Source organism: Gopherus evgoodei, chromosome 3, assembly GCF_007399415.2.
Source record: "Gopherus evgoodei ecotype Sinaloan lineage chromosome 3, rGopEvg1_v1.p, whole genome shotgun sequence".
Taxonomy (NCBI): Eukaryota; Metazoa; Chordata; order Testudines; family Testudinidae; genus Gopherus; species Gopherus evgoodei.
Window position 1 is genome coordinate 48283403 of NC_044324.1, and position 22026 is coordinate 48305428.

A 22026-nucleotide genomic window follows, 5' to 3' on the forward strand; every position below is an offset into this window, starting at 1 on the left:
TACCTGCCTCAGTTTTCTCAGGAACTATACACAGGCTTTCTTGTCTTAATAATACCCCTCTTTGGAACCACTTTATTACCAAAATATAGTTCAAATAATCCATAATAAAAGTTCCAAACATAGTCCATTTCTCACACCCACAGTATATAGTCCTTAAAACTCCACATCCTCTGGTCCAGTGGTGAGCAACCTGTGGCGCGCGGGCTGCCAGACAGTTTGTTTATTGTTCCTGGCCAATGGGAACTGTGGGAAGCAGTGCAGGCTGCAGGGATTTGCTGCTTACCACTTCCCACAGCTCCCGTTGGCCAGGAACAGCGAACTGCAGCCACTGGGAGCTGCTGGCGGCTGTGCAAATATAAACAAACTGTCTGGCAGCCAGCCAGCAGATTACCCTGGTGGGCCACATGCAGCCCACGGCCCACAGGTTGCCCACCACTGCTCTAGTCCATGAACATAGCATATACCACCCTCCTGCATCTTCCACCACACCTAGGCTCTTCTTCAGTCCTCTCCTGTCCCTTTTAAAGGACAGCCACCCCATCCCTTCCAGCTGGACTGCAAACTCGCTCTTACCAATAGGTTCTCCCCACAGCCTCTCATCTGTGAGTTCATCCTCACCAGGGGAGCATCCCTCACTCCCGCTGGTCCTCAGACCTCTCTACCCCTCTGGCACCAGCATCAGCAGGTAATCCTCTCTGCTGATCCCTTTCCTTCAACCCTACCCATCTTAGAAATCAGCAGGTAACTTCCTTTGCTGCTCTTTGATCTTCAGCCTCTCCCCAGAACCACCTACAGCTTCCTTCAGAGACTTCCTACAGACTCTTTTTCATTTCAAAAGGGCAGAGTTAGGGATATTAAAGGAATTAGATAAAGAAGCCAGCTGAACTGAAGACCTCAAGGACTTAAATGTGCAGGAAGTTTTTAATTTCTTCAAATCAGCTATACAAAAACTATATGAAATTTGCATCTCAAGCAAGTGAAAAAAGCTTGTAGGGAAAGGCTCCAGACCCAGCTGGATGAATAACCACCCCCAAGAGGTTATTAGGAGTAGGCAGAGAGCCTGCTGGAATGGAAAAAAGGGGTCAGTCAGCAAAGAAAGCTGCATTGTGGAGATTAGGACATATAGGAATAAAGTGAGAATTGCTAAAAGTCAAGGAGAATTAGCTCTTGCCAAGGAAATTAAAATAAATAATAGGTTTTTTAGTTATAAAAAGAAAAAGAAAAGACAGAAGGACGAGGCTGGGCTGCTATTGCAGCAGAGATGGAAAGATTAAAGATAATCTAGGTATAGCCCCAAAATAAATGAATATTTGGTCTTTGTTTTCAATAATGAAGATGACATGGAGCATGCGCATGAAGGCAGTCCAGCTGATGGAAATGAGTGTCTAGAAATGGAAATTATCACATCTGTGGTGGAAGAAAAACTTAAAGAGTTTAAAGCACTCAAATTGGGGGGCCTGGATAATTTCCAGAGCAGACTACTGAATGAACTGGCACATGAGATTGCTAGTCCAATAGCAAAGATTTTTAATGAATCTATCTTTTGGGAGTAGTATGATATGAATGGAGAATGGCTAATGTTGTACCGACATGTAAGAAACAGGAAAAAAGAGTGATCCAGGCAGTGACAGACCTCTTAGTCTTGCAAGGTTTTGCAGTAGTAATGCAAGGTTTTAGAACAAATTGCATCAAAAAGAATAATTAAATGCATAAAAGTAATTGGTAAAGAGAATATAATGCAATATGGGTTTACCAAATGTAGATCATGCCAGACTGACCTGATCTCCTTCTTTGAGAAAAAAACTGGTTTTTTTTAGATAAGGTAGGTGCAGCAGATCTAATATATTTGGACTTCAGTAAAGCATTTGACACAGTACCACCTGGAGAATTATTAGTTAAATTAGGGGAGATGGGGATTAGTACAAGCACTGTAAGATAGGTAATGATTTGGATAAAGGGGAGGAGGCAATGTGTTGTGCTGAAAGGTGAATTATCAGACTGGAGCAAGGTTACTAGTGGAGTGCCTCAAGAATCCGTCTTGGTATCAATCAAATTCAATATTTTTATTAATTACTTTGGTACAAAAAGTAGGAGCGTGCTAATTAAATTTGCTGATGATACAAAATTAGGAGGCATCATCAAGCCTGAGGAGGATTGGAATATTATTTAGAAAGATTTGGATGACCTTGAAGACAGAAGTGACAGAAATGGGTGAAATTCAATAGTACAAAGTGCAAGGTCATGCACTTAGTTTCTAATAATAAGAATTTCTGCAACAAGCTAGGGACTCATCAATAGGAAGCAACAGAGGAGAGAGACCTATGTGTGTGGGTTGATCAGATGGTGTCTATGAGTCATCAATATGATACGTCTGTGAAAGAGGCGTATGTGATCCTAGGATGTATTAGACAAGGCATTTTCAATACAGTATTAATGCCATTGTACAAGGCACTGGTAAGACCTCATTTGGAATACTGTGTACAATTTTGGTCACCCATATTCAAGAATGTTGAATTTAAACTAGAACAGGTGCAGAAAAGAGCTACTAGAATGACATGGGGAATGGAGAGCCTATCTTATGAGAGGAGATTCTAAGACTTGGCTTGTTTGGTCTAAGAAAAAGAATGAGAGGGGATATGACTCCTCTCTATAAATACATTAGAAGGGTAAATATCAGGGAAGGCGAAGATCAATTTAAGCTATTTAAGATAAAGGACAATGTTGGCAGAAGAGCAAATGGATATAAACTGGCCACGAACAAATTCAGGTGGGAAATTAGAAGGTTTCTACCCATCAGAGGGATGAGGTTCTGGAACAGCCTCCCAATAGGAGTTGTGAGGGAAAACAATCTAACTAATTTTAAGATAGAACTGGACAAATTGATGGGTGCAATTGTATGAAGGTTTGTTTGTGAAGGTAGGGGGCAAGGCTCAACAGCCCTGGGCTCACTTCCAGTTTATGTCTTATGCTCCTAAAGCTCATGCTTCAGGGTTTCAGCCAGCCAACTATTGGGATCAGGAAGGGATTCTCTCTCCTCACCCCATATATTCTAGGTGGGTTTTTTATCTCCTTTCTCTGAAGCATCAGGATGGCCATGGCTGGAAATGGGACACTGGGCAGGGTGGGCCAGGGCTCTGAGGTGGCACTGAGCATTTCTTCTCTCAGTTGCTTGGCTGGTTGGTTCTTGCTCCTATGTTCAGGGTTTAGCTGATCACTGTGAGATTGGGAAGGATTTTTCCCCAAGGTCAGATTGGCAGTGACCTTGTGAGCTTTTCACCTTCCTCTGAAATGTGTGAATGCAGGTTACTTACCAGGATTATCAATATACATCTCACTTAATCATTTCTTGCAATTATCAAGGATGCATGCATCTCCTATTCTCTGCCTGTGGCATGTAACAGTATAGTCTCCTGTGAGTTGTAATATTTTGGTCTCATTTTGCTGTCAGGTTTAGTGTGCAGCTACTGGGTGGTGTTGGTGGCCTGTGAGAGGAGGTTAGACTGGATGATCTAGTGGTCCCTTCTGGTCTTAAACTCTATGACTCCTGATCTCTGGCAGTTCCAGTCTCTCTCCTCTAAGGCCCAAATGTCCTCTTTGAAGCCCAGTTGGCAGTCAGCTGACTACTCACAGGTGCACTAGCCTCTTCTCTCTTAAAGGGCCTTTGTCACCCTTATCGTTTTCTTAATCTGTGTGACCCAGAAATATTATGCTATCGTAATTTTGGCAGATCGGTAATATAGCATGTTCTGACAATGAAGAAACAGTGGCAAGATGACCCTGAGTAGATGGTGCTGAAGGAAAGCGTTTAGAAAAGTTGATGCCAGCAGTGAAGAAAAGGTCTGAGGAGCTAGTGTGATAGGTTGGAAAAAATACAATAAATAATCTTCCAGGACAAGTAAGTCTTTTGTCCAAGCTTTGTTCTTGTACTAGTCTGAGATTATTCCTGAAAAAAATAATAACCTGTGCCAGCAAATCTCCAATTCCTTGGAATAGTGAAAACTTCCTGGATTAGCAATCCTTTTCCAACTTTCCTAGGAAACCCTACGATAGTTCTCTTTATAACTGACATGGACTCTCTGCTGCTGTTTCCTGTTTTCTAGCTGCTCCATCACTTCCTTGTTTCTCATCAACTATAAACATCACACCTCTCTCTGATGTCTTCATCAATCCCCTGGAGTCTGGATTTAGTCCAGTTGCTAAGTAACCAAATCAGCTCATGTTATTTTCTGTAATTTCTCCCCTTATTTAAATACAAACATAGGTGAATCAACAGAATTCTTATAATATCAGAGATGACTGTCTCAAAAGCAGTGAGGCTCAGTTAGAAATGTCCCAGGGCATTCACCATAGACCCCATTCTCAGAAGGCTGGTCAGAAAAACAGGGTGACTATCCATCAGCAGTCAGCCTGATTTTAATATAATCCTGCAGTCTTCTCTGACCCAACAAAACCAAAGGCTCTTGCACTAACACAGGGATCAGCAACCTTTGGCATGCGGCTCATCAGGGTAAGGACCCTGGCGGGTCGAGCCAGCTTGTTTACCTGCCGCGTCCGCAGGTTTAGCCAATCGCGGCTCCCACTGGCCACAGTTCACCGCTCCAGACCAATGGGGGCTGCGGGAAGCGGCGCGGGATAAGGGATGTGTTGGCCACTGCTTCCCACAGCCCCCATTGGCCTGGAGTGGCGAACTGCGGCTAGGGGGAGTTGCGATCGTCCGAACCTGCAGATGCAGCATGTAAACAAACCCGCCTGTCAAAGGTTGCCGATCCCTGCACTAACAGACCTATTGACAGCATTCCCCACTATAAGCAATGAGCACTTGGGGAAACTGTAGTCCCCAAATGCTATAGGATTTGATCAAATGTGATGGGTACCAGGAGAAGCCACAAGAGTGGGGGGCTGAACAGTGAAGGTTGGCACAAATGTGATGGCCATCCAGGGACTTGGGGAGTAGTGGATGAAAGAGGGTCAGAGTCTTTCCATACCTTCTCCAATAGTCAAATTCCTAAATTCCTTCAGCATATCTTAGGAGCTTCATGCTGTTGTTAAGTGCTGAGGAATGTTGTTGCTGCTGCAGCACTGTTACTGTTCTTGGAGCACTGATGTCAGCTGCACTAGCAGACAGTGCAGCATGATAATCCAGCAGATCTCAATGTTATTCAGAAGAAAGGCCACGGGATCAGTTCAATGGCAAATGCACTTGGTCAGGTTTATTGTTGGCAAAGCACAGTATCTGTGCCCGATAGAGGCTACAGGTACACTAACACATGTATGCCTGCGACAATAATACCAGTTCTGTCAGCACACTAGGATGCCGTTCCCTATGCTGGCCAACAGTGTCCCTTCTATGACGTCTCCTTTTATACATTGATACAAACAAGTTACACTCCTTATGTGATTAGTTACCAATCCTACACCTTGCATCTGCTAATTCAAACAAAACATCCTTATCCATTATCCTGTCATCCCATCCTTATCTTACAAGAGGTCGGTGTGCTCCTGTACCATGTCTTAAGAATGTGTTCACACAGTTACTTGGGAACTCTGGGTGTTCTTGTACCATCCTCTCTGGTCAGGAATGTGCTTATTTGGTTAGCCAATACCTAGTATGTTGTTATTTTGCCAAAGCCAGGCCTACTCTGGTTCACAGACTTTGCTTCACATGGTTAGTTATGCCTAGGGCTCCAGTAAGCCTACACATGCTCACTGCTATGGTATTGGATCAAAGGTAAGAAGGGGAAAGAGGAGGAGGAGGAAAGCCAAGAAGAGGCTGGAGCAGCAGTCACTGAAGTCAGGAAACTGATCAAAGTAAGGACTGGGGCAAAAGGCTATTCCTCAGTTCCAGAATACTGTGGAACTCCTAAAGTGAGCAGAAAGCCTTCAGAGGGATCCCCATTACTACAGGGCTTTGGAGCAGAGCCCGGAGCAGGAGCGCAGAGCAGCTCTGGAGCAGTGGAGCTGCAGGTTTTTGCCTGGAGCTGGAGCGGAGCTGGTGCACAGCTCCAAAGCCCTGCATTCCTGAAAACTTTTGTAAGTCTATAGTAGGATTGCTACATTCTTGCAGATAACAGAAAGTCCACTGGAGGCCATCCCATTTCTGAGAACTTTAGGAGATTTGCAGAAGCAAAGTCTTTCTTACATAGAGCGGGGGACTCCTGGAGGTTAGACCCACACCTGCAGACTTTAAATGGCTCACAGAAGGAGAAGACGTGATTGAATCTCAATGGAAGAATAGTCACTAAGGTCACGTCTACACTACCTGCTGGATCGGCGGGTAGTAATCGATCTATTAGGGATCGATTTATCGCGTCTCGTCTAGATGCAATACATGGATCCCTGAATTGATGCCTGTACTCTACCTCAGCAGGAAGAGTAAGCGGAGTCGATGGGGGAGCCATGGCAGTCGACTTGCTACCTTGAGGACGGCCAGGTAAGTCGAACTAAGATACTTCGACTTCAGATACGATGAATAGCGTAGCTGAAGTTGCATATCTTAGATCAATTCCCCATCCCCAGTGTAGACCAGCCCTAAGTCTCCGAGCACTTGTTCCTTTGGAGTTAGGAGCTTCAGGATGATTCCTTCCTCCAGCATGACCGAAATTTCTGTATTATCTGACTCTTTAGGACTATCCAGTATCCCTGGTCACCTACCCCAATCTAGCTCTCATGTAGATTTTAGGAGGTACACTATATCTAAGACAAAGGATAGGCAAATATTATAAGGAATCAGGCAAATTTCCTAACACTGATTGGACCCCTCTTAATAATTTCTCAAATTCCAACAGACTATTCTTATGCTCTCAAACTGAAAATGAATGACTTATTAAATTTGCTTTTCTACATCTCAGGCATTGTTCTACATCTTGCCAAGATCTTTCAAATATATTTTATTTGAAGACTCTCAGACAAATTGTTTTGTAGCTAGGAGTTGGCAAAAAAGTATTAGAAATTCAAACATGAATGTGATTATCACTTATTTTTTTCTATGTCCTATCTCTCAAAAATGACTTTTCTGAAGAATGTCAAATTTAGTCAAAATATTGTTAGGTGGTCATTGAACACACATGCCAAATTTGAAGCTGAAAGGACTTTTATTGGGGTACAGAGTGCCAAAATTATCCTTAAAATGGAAAGGATGTCTCAACACTAACTATGGTGTTGGCAACAGTCATTCTATAATAAGAACATTTATTCGGTAAAAGTTTTGATCCATTTGGATTAAAATGCTGGACACACAAAAGATTAAAGTTACTGTCCCAAACAACTAACATTCTTGTGCTAGAACAAATATAATTACCAAAAGAGGCACATTGTTATAATTCCCACAAATGTATAACTAGGGTAAAAATGCTGAAAACAAGGGAAAAATACTGTAATTGCTGGCACCAAGGCAAACCTCTTAATTATTGTCTACAATCAAGAAGGAAGGGAGTTGGCACATGTGTCACTCCAGCAAGTCAACAATTAGTAGCAGCCACAAACATATTCATTCAACAACTATCAAAGGGAAAAAAAGGAAAGCATAAAGCGTATTATCCTATAAACAATACCAATGTGCCTGCTTATATTCAAATGTCAAACATATTATTCACTCGGGTCCCTCACAGTTCTGCCAAGATTATAACAAAGATACAATTAAGTAATAGCCTGTTCCAGATAATTTAAAAGATAGCATACAATGTGTGCAAGAATATTATATTCCTACTTTCATCAAACTTATTGGATGAAGCATAAAACTATAAAGCAGGGATCCGCAACTTTTGGCATGCGGTCTGTCAGGGAAATCCATTGGAAGGCCAGTTTGTTTTCCTGCTGTGTCCACAAGTTCGGCCGATTGCGGCTCCCACTGGCTGCGGTTCACCGTTCCAGGCCAATGGGGCAGTGGGAAGTGGCGGCCAGCACATGCCTTGGCCCACGCCATTTCCCGCAGCCCCCATTGGCCTGGAGCGGTGAACCGCAGCCAGTCGGAGCTGTGATCAGCCAAAACTGCAGACGCAGCAGGTAAACAAACCGGCCCGGCCTGCCAGCAACTTCCCCTGATGGGCCGCATGCCAAAGGTCGCTGATCCCTGCTATAAAGGGTGCAAACATCTACCTTTTACCTTAGGAGTTATTTGGGGTATTTGTTTATTTGGTTATGACGGGGAAGTTTGACGAGAAAAGGTTTGATTTTAGCAGCTTCTCAAAGTTTTCATTTGCATTATATCCAGTCAAAAGATTCTTCTGGACACAACAATTCTACTAAAATCAATGGCAGCTTACTGTGACACCCTGCGCCCCATGTTTACCCCTGTTCTATGATTTTGATATATTTTGTGCAAAGCTGTGCTTTGTGAGGTATCATTCAAAATGCATAATCTACTGAACATCGTTGTCCTGTTAAAAAGTGTGTATCAACACTATATGGAGCTATGAGGTTTTACTTATGATTGTTACTGAAATATGCTGTAATTCTCGGTAATGCCCTCAGACCATTTTCTCAAAGACACAGGCAAACTGGCACATCAGCTAGATGATAAAAGGCCATTAACAGTTTAATCAGAGAGTTATAAACAAAGTATTTACAATTCACCTGAATGACAGCTGGTAGTGCACATACGCAATGGAACTACTTGACTCCATGACCCAGCAAAGACTTTTCCAGTACAAAGGGTCAGAATAGAAGAAGGGAGAAAAAAAGGCCTCTGGCCATCTCTCCTCCCCATCTCTACTCATGGCAGCAAGCTCGCTTGAAAGACAATAGGAGGATCTTTGAACTAGGGGGAGTGGTCTTAGCTGAAAGGCTTTCCAGTTAGTACAGGTCTGTCGCATCTTACACTGGGGTTACGTTCCACAGTCAGCATGTGAAGTGAAAATCGCGTATAGTCAAAATTAGATTAAGTTTAATCGTGGGTGGAATCACCCGCACTACATTACAAGTACAGTATTAAAATGGTTATTTTTCTCTTTTTTTTGTTATTGCCGACTGTGTAATGCTGAAATTGCGCATGTTAAATGCGCGTAAGATGCGACAGACCTGTATGGACTGCTGAAGATTTTTGGGTGAGGGAAACCCTTTTGCTTTCAAATCTTATTTAGCTTAGTAAAGCTGAGGAATTAAATTATGGTTTTATCTTTTTATTCCCTTTGTAACCAGCTCTAACTTTTATGCCTTAACACTTCAATCACTTAATTTCTCTCTCTCTCTAAATAAACTTGTTCTACTGTTTTATCTAAACCAGTGTGTTTGACTAAAGTGTTTCGGGAATCACTACTCAGGCTAACAAAGGCTGGTGCATAATCATTTCCTTTGATTAAATGATGGGCTATTAAAGAGCTTGCATTGTTCAGTGGTGTGAGGGACAGTGCAAGATGTACATTTTTGCGCTGAATGGCTATGCATAAGAATTTGCAGGGGTCACCCTATATGTAGTTCATGAGTGGCTGGGTCAGCATTTGTATAACTTAGCTGGGACTGACTTTACATGATGGCTGTGAGTGATCAGAGCCTGGAAAGGTCTGTTTTTCACTAGCAAAGCAATGTAAAAGGCACCCTGGGCTGGAGAGTTAAAAGGACCCACTAGTTCAACAATCCAGACTGTACTCTGGGGGATGTCACACTTACGTACAAGAGATCATGACTCAATCACATTTATAATGTGCAAGCAGAATAAAATCCAGACCAATAATAGATATACTTGGTCTTTTAATAGGGCCAACTGAACAAAGCTGAAAACAATTATGAGCCAAATCAGCTGGTGGGAAGAATTTAATCAGAAAAATATGAATGATAATTGGGAAATGTTTAAGAACACTTTACTAGAAGCCCAAAAATCCTTAAGCCAAGAATCAAGGAAGAAGGTTGAGCTGGTTAAAAAACTGACCTGGTTTAGAAGTAAAGAGAAGGCAGGTATAAAAAACAAAAAACATATATATAACAAATGGAAGAAAGGAGAAGCTAGTAGTAATTAAATCAGAAGTTATTAATTGTAGAAAATTGATAAGGGAAGCCAAGGAACACAAGGAGAAATCAGTGGTCAGAAGTGCAAGGAAAATAAGGAGGTTTTTTAATATATTAAAATCAAAAAGAATCCTGACAATGATATTCATCCCTTTCTAGATGGAAATAGTAGAATTAGTGTTCAATACATTTCTGTTCTGCATTTGGGGAATAACAGATGATATAGTCTCATCATATGGTGATAATACTCTTTCCATTCCACTAGTATCTTTGGAGGATCATAAACAGAAGTTACTAAAGTTAGACATTTTTAAATCACCAGGTCCAGATAACTTGCATTCAAGAATCTTAAAAGAGATGGCTGAGGAGCTCACTTGACCATTAATACTGCTTTTCAATAAGAACTGGAGCAATGGGAAGTTCCAGAAGACTGGAAGAAAGCTAAAGTTGTGCAATTTTTTTTAAAAGAGTAAACGAGCTGACCCAGGTAATTATAGGCCTCTCAGCCTGAGCAAGATAATGGAGTGACTGATACGGGACTCAATTAATAAAGAACTAAATGAAGGTAATGTAATTCGATGTTAATTTACTTTTGTCATAAACAGATAAGTAAGAGTTAATAGAACAGAAGTACTTCATATCTCTTTTGCCTGTAAGGGTTAACAAGATCAGTGAGCCTGGCTGTCACCTGACCAGAGGACCAATCAGGGGACAGGATACTTTCAAATCTTGAGGGAGGGAAGTTTGTGTGTGTGCTGTTAGACTTTGGTTGTTGTTCTCTCTGGGTTCTGAGAGTGACCAGACGTGCAACCAGGTTTCTCTCCAATCTTTTTGATACAGTCTCTTATATGTCCAGAATAGTGAGTACTAGGTAGATAAGGCGAGTTAGGCTTATGTTTGTTTTCTTTATTTGCAAATGTGTATTTGGCTGGGAGGAGTTCAAATGTGTATTTGGCTGAAAGGAGTTCACATTGGTATTTTGCTGAAAAGATTTTAATTTGTACTTGTATACTTAGGCTGGGAGGGTATTCCCAGTGTCTATAGCTGAAAGACCCTGTAACATATTCCATCTTAAATTTACAAAGATAATTTTTACTGTTTTTTCTTTCTTTTATTAAAAGCTTTTTCTTGTTTAAGAACCTGATTGTTTTTTTTTATTCTGGTGAGACCCCAGGGGACTGGGTCTGGATCCACCAGGGAACTGGTGGGGAGAAAGAAGGGAAGGGGGAGAGAAAGGTTAATTTCTCTCTGTTTTAGGATTACTTTCTCTCTCAGGGAGAGTCTGGGAGGGGGAGAGAGAAGGAGGGGGGAAGGTGAATTTTCCTCTCTGTTTTAAGATTCAAGGAGTTTGAATCACAGTGATCTTCCAGGGTAACCCAGGGAGGGGAAACCTGGGAGAGGCAACGGTAAGGGAAAGGGTTTACTTTCCTTGTGTTAAGATCAAGAGGGACTGGGTCTTGGGGGTCCCCGGGCAAGGTTTTAGGGGGACCAGAGTGTACCAGGCACTGGAATTCCTGGTTGGTGGCAGCGCTACAAGTACTAAGCTGGTAATTGAGTTTAGGGGAATTCATGCTGGTACCCCATTTTTTGGACGCTAAGGTTCAGAGTGGAGAATTATACCATGACAACTTTGTTTATGGAAAACAGATCCTGTCAAACTAACTTGATATCTTTTTTGATGAGATTATAAATTTAGTTGATAAAGGTTACAGTGTTGACATACTATATTTACACTTCCCAAAGGCATTTGACTTGGTACCAGACTGCATTTTGATTAAAAAACTAAAAGGATATAAAATTAACATGCCACATTTTACATGGATTAAAAACTGGCTAACTACACCGCCACCTGTTATAACATGAATTTGGATATAACGCGGTAAAGCAGTGCTCCGGGTGGGCAGGGCTGTGCACTCCAGTGGATCAAAGCAAGTTCAATACAACACAGTTTCACCTATAACGCAGTAAGATTTTTTGGCTCCCAAGGACAGTGTTATATCGAGGCAGAGGTGTATTAGGTCTCAAACTATAACTGTAAACAAGGAATCGTCATTGAGCAGGTATGTTTCCTGTGAGATACCAAAGGGATTGGTTCTTGGTCCTATGCCATTTAACATTTTTGGACAAAAACATAAAAATCATCAGTGATAAAGTTTGCAGATGACCCACAAATTGGGAGAGTGGTGAAATAATGGAGAGGACAGGTGACAGATTCAGAGCGATTTGGATCACTTGGTAAACTAGACGCAAGCAAACAACATGCATTTTAATATAGCTAATGTAAATGTATATATCTAGGAACAAAGAATGTAGGCCATACATACAGGATGGGGATTCTATTATGAGCAGCATTGACTCCGGAAAAGAATTAGGGGTCGTGGTGCACAATCAACTGAACATCAGCTCTCAGTGTGATAGTATGGCCAAAAGAGCTAATGCGATCCTGGGATGCATAAACAGGGGAATCTCAAGTAGTAATAAAGAGATTATTTCACCTCTGTAGGTGGCACTGGTCCAACCGGTGCTAGACTACTGGGTCCAGTTCTGGCGTCCACAATTCAAGAATGATGTTGATAAATTGGAAAAGGTTCAGAAAAGAGTCACAAGAATGACTGAAGGATTGTAATTACTATAGTGACAGATTCAAGGATCTCACTCTATTTCACTTACCAAAGAGAAGATTAATAGGACTTGATTACAGTCTATAAGTACCTACATGGGGAACAAATATTTAATAATGGGCTCATCAATCTAGCAGAGAAAGGTATAATAGAATCCAATAGCTGGAAGTGAAGCTGAACCAATTTAGGATGGAAATAAGGAGTAAGTTTTTAATGGTGATAATAATTAACAATGGTTACTCACTGACAATTTTTAAATCAGAATAGGATCTTCTTCTAAAAGCTATGCTCTAAGAATCACTTTGGGGAAGTTCTATGGACTGCGATATACAGGAGGTTAGACTAGATGATCATAATTGTCCCTTCCAGCCTTAAAAATCTATGAATCTCTGAAATGGGAATAGTGCTAATTTCACTTACACCAGTGTGTAAGTCAGTGGAGTCACTTCTGAATTACACCAAGATAAGTGAGACCACAATCAGTTCCTTTACTTGCTGTAATAACAAGACCCTCTGTAATAAGACAGTTTCTATCCTTTGGATCCCATCTCTTCCCCTTCATTGTCCATATTATCCAGGGGAATTATAGGTCTGAAGACTAAATATTAATAATGGCCACTAAATCACTGGCTTCTCTGTTGAGGCATCCACCATTACATCAAATATGAGGGTGATTTTGACGTTAGTTCACCAGGAACTAAGAGTGAAATCATCAAACTGTTTCACATCAGCCACCAAAGAGCAGCAGCTTTCTATCACTTTTGACATGGATCACTCCTGGACTGGATTTAGAAAATTATTACTCTTAAAAATCATAGGATTTACATTTTTACAAAATATTGCATTGAATTTATAAACAATTTAATACAATGTAAGTACAATATTTATATTCCAATTGATTGATTTTATAATTATATGGTAAAAATGAGAAAGTCAGCCATTTTTCAATAATAATGTGCTGTGACACTTTTGTATTTTTATGTGTGATTTTGTAAGAAAGTAGTTTCTAAGTGAGGTGAAACTTGGGGGTACACAAGACAAATCAGACTCCTGAAAGGGCTACAGTAGTCTGGAAAGGGGTACAGTAGTCTGTCTTAGAGTATGTCTACACTGCAGCCAAGAATGTGCAGCTGGCCCATACCAGCTGACTCAGGCTCACAAGGCTTGGGCTAAGATGCAAGTTAATTGCAGCGTAGACATTTTGGCTCAGGCTCCTGCCTGCGCTCTCAGAGCCTCACAAGGTCCTACAGCCTGGTCTGCAGCCCAAGAATTTATACACCACAGTTAAACAGCCCCACAGCTAGAATTACCTTTGAAATGAAAAAAAGGCACCCCCCCACACACATAAAGCAAGCCCACCACAACCCCAACCCCCAACCACAAGCCAACTCCACAACCCCCCCCCCTTCATAAGCCACTTATAGTATCTAGAGCAGAGGCGGACAAACTATGGCCCGGAGGCCACATCCGGCCCGCAGGACCCTCCTGGCCGGCTTTGAGCAGTGGGCTGCAAGCTCCTGGGGCACTGCAGCTGCAGAGCCTGGCCTGACCTGTTGCTGTGTGCTGCATGGTGGTGTGGCTGGCTTCTGCTCGGCAGCGCGGCTGTAGCGCCGCTAGCCACCGGTTCTCCAGGCAGCGCAGTAAGGGGGCAGGAAGCAGTGGGGGTTGGATAGAGGGCAGGGGAGTTCGGGGTGTTAGTCACGGGACAGGGATGTGAATAGGGGTTGGGGTGGGCAGAGGGCAGAGAACGAGCTGAATGGGGGCAAAGGTCCTGGGGGGGGCAGCCAGGAAGGAGGGAGGGGTTGGATGAAGGGGCAGGGGGCAGTCAGGGGCAGGAGTTCCAGGGGTGATCAGGGACAGGGAGAAGGGGTGGTTGGATGGGGCAGAGGTTCCAGGGGGGCAGTCAGGGGCAGGGGTTCTGGGGGGCTGTCGGGGGCAGGGAGTGGGGGGAGTGGATGGGGCAGAGGGGCCGTAAGGGAATGGGGGGGATTGGATGGGGCAGGAGTCCAGGGGGGGCCATCAGGGGGCGACAAGCAGAGGCGGATAGGGGGTGAGGCTGGGCCACGCGTGGCTGTTTGAGGAAGCACAGGCTCCCCTAACCAGCCCTCCATACAATTTCTGAAACCCGATGTGGCCCTCGGACCAAAAAGTTTTCCCGCCCCTGATCTAGAGAGACAAAACGTATAGATAAAGATTGATAACATCGCACATTTCCTCACTCTCCCATGACTCAAACCCTCTCACAGGCACACTCAGTGCATCTGCGTGTTGGTGGGCAAACAGCTGCTGTATTTTTAACAGTTTTAACTGTCTTAAACTACAGAAGTGGGAGCACTGCAGCATCTTTAGCTGGACACCTAAACTTTTTATATTAGCTAAAACTCAGTGTATTGTAATGATAATGCAAATCTTTAGACCCATGGGAAAAGAAAAGGCAGCGTAAGTTATTTTTCTGGCAACTCTATAAAACCCGACCAGACCAGTCAAATACTGGCCAGGTGGTAACCCTACCCACAGTCCAAGTGCCAGCAAGGGTCCCATGTAGGGCACAGGGGGGTTGTTTCATACTGGAAGTGTGCTCCCAGGCAGAGCTCTTAACTGCTCAGCATTAGTGTAGAATGTGAGTTCTGCAGAGAGGTGCTTCTCCTAGCTTGTGTCCCTGGAGCAGGGAGTCAGTGTTTTGCTTACAAACAGAGGCAGGGTGATTAAGTTAAGAAAAGCCTGGTACTGTAATTAAATTAAGGATCTGGATGTCCTTAGATGAACCTGTAAAATAGGAATCCCTCTGGAGGTGGGAGGGGGAGTTGAAGAGGGAATGCAGGGGACTCAGAAGAAATACAGCCAAGCTTTCTGAGCCAACGTTACATTCAGAAAAGAGGAAGATGTGAGGGGCGTAGGTGAAAAGAAGGGGCCAAAACCCAGGGAAGGGATAGTAATGGTATAGAAAAGTTCCCACTCTGGTACTTAATGTGACCCCATCACCATAGTATCTGAGTGCCTCACATCACAGCCCCTCGGTGAAATAGCAGTGCTGTTATCCCCACTGCACAAGTCGGGCACTGAGGCACAGAGAGACTAACAGCCAGATTTTCAAAGGTATTTAGGCACCTAGTGGGATTTTCAAAAGCACCTAGAAGTCCCTCTCCCTAAGGCACTGACCTGAGGAAGTCCATGGGGGATGAGGGGGAAAGTAGAACCCAGGTCCCTCAGGGCTAGCTCCCTATCCACTAAACCAGCCTTTCTCTCTGCTGCATGCTGCAAAAAAGAGGCCTCTGATGGATGGTAGCAAAACCTAGAAAGCCAGTTCTCTGAGACTCTAGCACACAGTCCCAGATGATTGAGAATAATGTCATGATTATCAGTATCAAAAGCAGCACAGAGGTCAGGAAAGATGAATAAAGAAAGAGAATGAGAGTCAGATGAGAGGAGACCACTTAACTGCCAATGGGTGGAAGGTTCTGCCCCAGGCTGAGTTGTATAGCAATGCCTGCTGTGCAATTTTAGATTTTAACTGAAAACCATTTTGTTTTGTTTTTTTTGTTCTGAGTTTGAGAAAAGGAAGGAATGAGAAAGTGTCATGCGTATCAGCTGTGATTATTCATCAAATTCTTAGGGTTTCAGCTGTATTCAGGCCAAAGAACAGAAATTGCATCCACAGAGTCCATAAAGTCGACCATTATTGTCATGATTTGTGTTATTTAATGGGCACAATTTGTGTGCTCAGCACTGTTCAGAATACGCCAGAAAATGTAGCCCCTGAGCCAATGCATACAAGATGAGTAACTCTGAATAAGATGGCTCCAATATTTAAGTATGAAGTGTATACTTATTGACCACACATGTTATCACAGAGTCATTGTGATATTTATATCTACGAGTGGAGGCACTGATGGCAATGAAAATTTTACTTGATTAAGGACTAGAAGATTTGACCCTCCAACTTTCTTTTAAGAGGAAGAGCTGCCCAGAGTTCTTGTGCCTGCTCATTTTCCTTTCCTGCCTGCAGTGGCCCTGATATACCTCAGAAATGTCAATATTTTCTCCAACTTTAAAACGCTGATTTTTCTTGCTGTTTGATTTAAAATATTCTCCTGTGAAAACTGCAACTCAATCATTGTAGTATTGTGTTTACAAGCCTTCTGGAAAGTAACTAGCCTTTAAAAAGAAAGAAGTGTTGTCAACTCTCATGATTTTGTCATGAGTCTCATAATAATTGTCCTCCTCAAAGCCACAGCTGCTGGAGTCAAGTGATATATGACGATTTCAGCCTTCATTCTTAAAGAAAAATGAAGGTTCTGGCCCTTGCGGCTGTGGAGAAAGTTTCAAAATGCGACCCCAGTGCACCTTAAATGCTCAAAAAGCAGAATGTAAATAAAAAGAACACCAAATCTATTAATTTTATATCATTTCATTATTTTAAAACCAATATTGTGGTTTTTGGTGAGCCTGATTCTTGATTTTTGAAGATTTGGAATTGGCAATACTATGAAAGTGACTTGAAAGTGTCAGTTTCACTCCTTTTTAAAGTCATTTTCTAGTGTATTATTTGTAATAGGGTAACATCCCTAGAGCCCCATGCCAGTGCCCTAATAGGATGTCTCCACAAGTTAAATGATCTATTCCAAGCTTGATGAACTGCAAAAAAGTGATAGAAAGTAATCTAGCCTTTTCTACAATTGTTTAAATTGTTGTACTCAAGAGTAACAAAGTAAGCATATACATTAATTTTTTAAACCTAACCAGGGTCCCTTAAGTGAACTGACACAAGATGTCAAAACATGTTAATATTAGACCTAAGTGGGTCTAATATTTATTTAATTTTCTTTCTATAGGAATTAGAAATGGTTACCTGACAGGTGCACTGTATCTAAGTTATCATCTGCAAAAAACAAGAATGTTTTCAAGTGCTCAAGCAGCCTTTTGAATCACAGTTAAAGTTGCCACCCCTTTGAAATGGTGCCTAGTGCCTGGAAGTCCAGTGAGCTGTCATGGGCCAGCGATGGGTTTCTGATTGCAGCGCAGACACACCTTTTAGGCAGGTTTGAGACCCCAGGAACGAAGTCCATTCACAAACCTCACCACCTCTTGCTCCAAGTATATTGCTTTGACCTGACCTTTTGTAACGTAAGTACACAGACAGCAACGTGGATAGGAGTGGCCTGTTACCGCCCCAGCCACTCTCCTTCCTAGCGGGCTCAGTAGGAGCCGCTGCCTCAGCCAAGTCACCCTGGGGCAGGGCCGAGCCTCCAGCTCGCGACCACAGGGCGAGGGGCGGATCTGCTGACATCACAATGAGCCCCAGGAGAACGGACTCCTCCAACTGTGCGCGAGCGGTGACCAAGGTCCCACAGCCCCAAAACCTGGGACACGCCCCCTGCCCCTCCCAGCCCGCTCACAGCGGGGCCGGGCCTCTCCCCCGCCAACCAAAACACTGACATGTGCCTCTCGCTCGCCTCAGTCACGTGACGCGGGCGTCTTAGAAAACTTTTGACGTCACAAACTCCATAACCAATGGAAAATCCTGCTGCTAGGTAGCAACAAGCGTCGCGGTAAGCGGCCAATCAGCGGGAGCGGGAGGGTGTGGATTTCAGCCCCAATGTTAGTTCCGTCAACAGTCCTGCAGCTGCCCGGGTTCCGTCAGGTGAGCGCCGCGAGCCTCTCGCAAGGCCAGGGCCAGGGCAGCGGGAGCCAGGCTGGGGCTTGCGGGGTAGGGCTGGCGCTGAATGGGGTGGGGGCCTGGGCGGGTTGGCACCGGAGCAGGAGGGGGCTGGGGCAAGAGGGAAGGGGCTGGGCTGAGGGCGGGTGAGCGGCTGGAATAAGAGAGGGCAGGGATAGAGAGAAGGGAGCAGGGATCTGGGGCTGGGACTGGAGGGGGTAGGGGTTGGGACAAGAGGGAGCAGGGATCTGGAGGGCTGGGCTGGGACGGGGATTTGGGGGCTGGGACAAGAGGGGCCAGGAACAGGGATTTGGGGGCGGGGTAGGGATTGTGGGCGGCTGGGACAGGAAGGGGCAGGGATTGTGGGGACTGGGCTGGGACAGGGATTTGGGGGATGAGGCAGGGATCTGGAGGGCTGGGTTGGGACAGGGATTTGGGGGCTGAAGCAGGGATCTGGAGGGCTGGGTTGGGCCAGGGATTTGGGGGCTGGGACAGGAGGGCTGGGCTGGGCCAGGGATTTGGGGGCTGGGACAGGAGGGGCAGGGATCGGAAGGGCTGGGCTGTGACAGGAGGGGGCAATGGTGTTATGGGGATGGGGCTGAACTTGGGGACGGGGTTGCTGGGATCAAGGGGCTGGGGCTGCACTAGAGTGGGGATGTCTAGAGGAGCAAGGAATAGGATAGTAATGGTTTGTGTGGTTGGGCAATGTGGGGAGTGAAGGCAGTTGAGGGAACAGATTTTTACCCCAGGTTGTTGGGGACGAGAGTTGCTGGAGTTAGAAACAGGGTACATTTAGGAGCCTGCAGATTAGGGAACTGGAGTAGATGGAGAAGGAGCCAAGGAGTGAGTAGGGCTGGTGAAAGAAAATGAGAAGATAGCTTTTCTACAGGGAAATCCTCATGGTGTAGAGTGCTGAATGGGGAGTGACAGAGTAGTGTAGGATCACATCATCCTAACTTTGTCTGATGAAGGATTTTCTGTTCTGAATGGTACCTCAAGTGCTGTCAGTTTCATGTGTGATGCTTTATTCACCCCACCAAAAGCAGGACAATCTCAGAAATGCCTTCAAATTCTTTAGTCTGTCAGGTTTTGCCATTTTTTGAGGAAAGGGTGGGAAACCCAAGAAATCAACTCTCATTTGTGCTTCCAGTGCTTGGAAACCAAGAAGCTAAACAATATCTGTTTTAAGTGGCAAAGTCCTGTGGCACCTTATAGACTAACAGAAGTATTGGAGCATCTGATGAAGTGGGTATTCACCCATGAAAGCTTATGTTCCAATACGTCTGTTAGTCTATACGGTGCCACAGGACGCTTTGTTGCTTTTTACAGATCCAGACTAACAGGGTTACCCCTCCGATACTTAATGTCTTTTTGTAGTGCCAATCACTGCAAATCAAATAACTAAGTTTATTGTAAATTATCTGTTGTGTGAAGTTGGAGGGTAAGTTTTTTTTTCAGGGAAAGAGATGTGAGGAAAACAAAAACATAATGGGTCCAACATTCAGAAGTCTAGAGAACTATATTCTTGCCATGGTGGTGCAAAGGAGTTTTCTCTGCATGAGGTAATGAGATCATGAAAATCTCACTCTATGCCAGGGGTCGGCAACCTTTCAGAAACGGTGTGCTGAGTCTTCATTTATTCACTCTAATTTAAGGTTTCATGTGCCGGTAATACATTTTAATGTTTTAGAAGGTCTCTTTCTATAAATCTGTAACACATAACTAAACTATTGTTGTATGTAAAGTAAATAAGGTTTTTAAAATGTTTAAAAACCTTCATATAAAATTAAATTAACATGCAGAGCCCCTGGACCTGTGGCCAGGACCCGGGTAGCGTGAGTGCCACTGAAAATCATCTCGCGTGCCACCTTCAGCACCTGTGCCATAGGTTGCCTACCTCTGCTCTATGCAATTATACATACCTCTTACATAAAGTTTGTGTGGGCTGGCAGCTCTTTAAACTGGTGAGTTCAGGAATGACCAAACTTTGTTCAGTTGAGGGCTATGTTAGTAATTTTCCAGGAGTCGATGAGGATCCAAGGCAAGCCCCAATTCTGCAACTGTACCATTTTCTAATGCAGGGCCCCATTAGCTCTGATTTCCTTAAATGCAACTTCTCTTGTTTTCTGGAATGTCTGTAAGAGTTTTGAGCCTGAGATGCTCCAGGAGAGAAGCCAAGTCCCACAAAAGCAGATCACTGCATAGCAGGTTGTAGTCTCCATGGTCTCTCTGTCGCAACTAAAGATGGGTGAGAAGCATGTTGCAGCATTTTCAGCTGGAGCTAGACAGATAGTTCTAATATTGCACAAGATGAAAGTATTTTTGTTCTCTTTTTTTAATAGAAAATGCAGGTCATGTACTGATCTCACATAGTTATTGATTTTCTGTGGCTGTCTCTTACTATGGCTTTCTCCACAAGGGTTTTATTGCTCATTAAATTGGTAGTTTCCTAGTGATTTTTTTTGTTTTTCCACCCCTGAAGTACAAATGTACTTACTTGTCCTAAACATGGGAGGTCATAAAAGTGTAAGAAAGAAAGCCCTACGTGATCCAGATTCTAGATACAAGTTTCTAAAGTTTATGCAGGAGCAGCAAAAGTATTGTCTGTGGACGTGTGCGTGTGGCTGTCACTTCCATTAGTATTTTTAAAACCTTTAATCCAGTTATCAGTTTTGTAGAAGTAGAGAAAACATTTACTGACTTTTTATTTCCTAGTGAAGACTTTCATTTCAGTCCCATTGGTTTGGAGGTCATCTTTAAGGCTATAAAGTAATTAAGAGTTTATTGACCATGTATACTAAAGGCATGTTGTTTTGAAGCAGACATGACTTTTATAGGAGTGTTTATGCATAATTGTACTGACTCAGTCTGACTGCTGGACGTTCTCAAAGTTCAAGAGCAATTTTATTTATTTATTTATTTATTTTTAAATAATTGAATTTGCTCACTGTTGTACTAGGGTTTCACTGATAATCAGTTGTTCTACTTTATATCCTTCCTGTTTGACGTAAAACTTGAATGACACAGTTTTAGGTTCCAGTCCTACCCATACTTGCACACCTGCTTACCTTTATGGATGTGAGGAAGCCCACTGCTTGATATGGGAGGGAGGAGGGAATAAACCTTTACATTTATTTATGGAGAAACCTGTGGTAATCTGACAGACATTAAAAAGAAAATTCAATTTCTTCTTTTTTAAAACAATGTGATGCTAGTAGTAACTGTAATCAAGCCCTACACAAGATCACAAAGCAATACCTGAACCTCTGTGTTGAATTTCTTTGCTGCCTTAATGTTCCCATTCATGTTCTTAAATGTCTTCATAACTTTAGTTGGACCATTCACATGCATTCTATCCAGTCTCTAATGACTTTTGATGCTCTGAACTCGTTACCAGAAAGATACTGACAACCTGGAAGGAGATGTCCAAAACCAAACATTAATTGGTGTTTACTTTGTCTCTGTTCCAGTTCTTTCTGCAGCACATAACACAGGGATCAGCAACCTTTAGCACGTGGTCCTGGCAGGCCAGGCCAGGTTGTTTACCTGACATGTCCGCAGGTTCAGCAGATCACGGCGAACCGCGGTCAGTGGGAGTCACGATCGGCCGAACCTGCGGATGCGGCAGGTAAACAAACTGGTCCGGCCTACCAGGGTGCTTATCCTGGCAGGCCGCGTGCCAAAGGTTGCCGATCCCTGACTTAACGCATTGACTTAATGTAGCAAGATCTATTTTTTTTTCTTTGACGTCTAGTGGCATAGCTCTGATGGTAACTGTCACAAACACCTGAACGCCAGATATTTGATAAG

The 22026-nt window shown here is 43.5% G+C and overlaps 1 protein-coding gene across 5 annotated transcripts in view; it reads left to right on the forward strand.

Annotated features, from left to right (window-relative positions):
* Positions 1 to 18096: 18096 nt before the first annotated feature.
* The window catches only part of FBXO25 (F-box protein 25), a 75674-nt gene continuing 71744 nt past the window's right edge, over positions 18097 to 22026 (forward strand). For 3 of the 5 annotated variants that reach the window (XM_030555538.1, XM_030555539.1, XM_030555537.1), the window contains exon 1: positions 18097 to 18201. The gene's annotated coding sequence lies outside the window, so the exon portion shown is untranslated. The other 2 variants (XM_030555541.1, XM_030555540.1) reach the window with 2 other exon arrangements.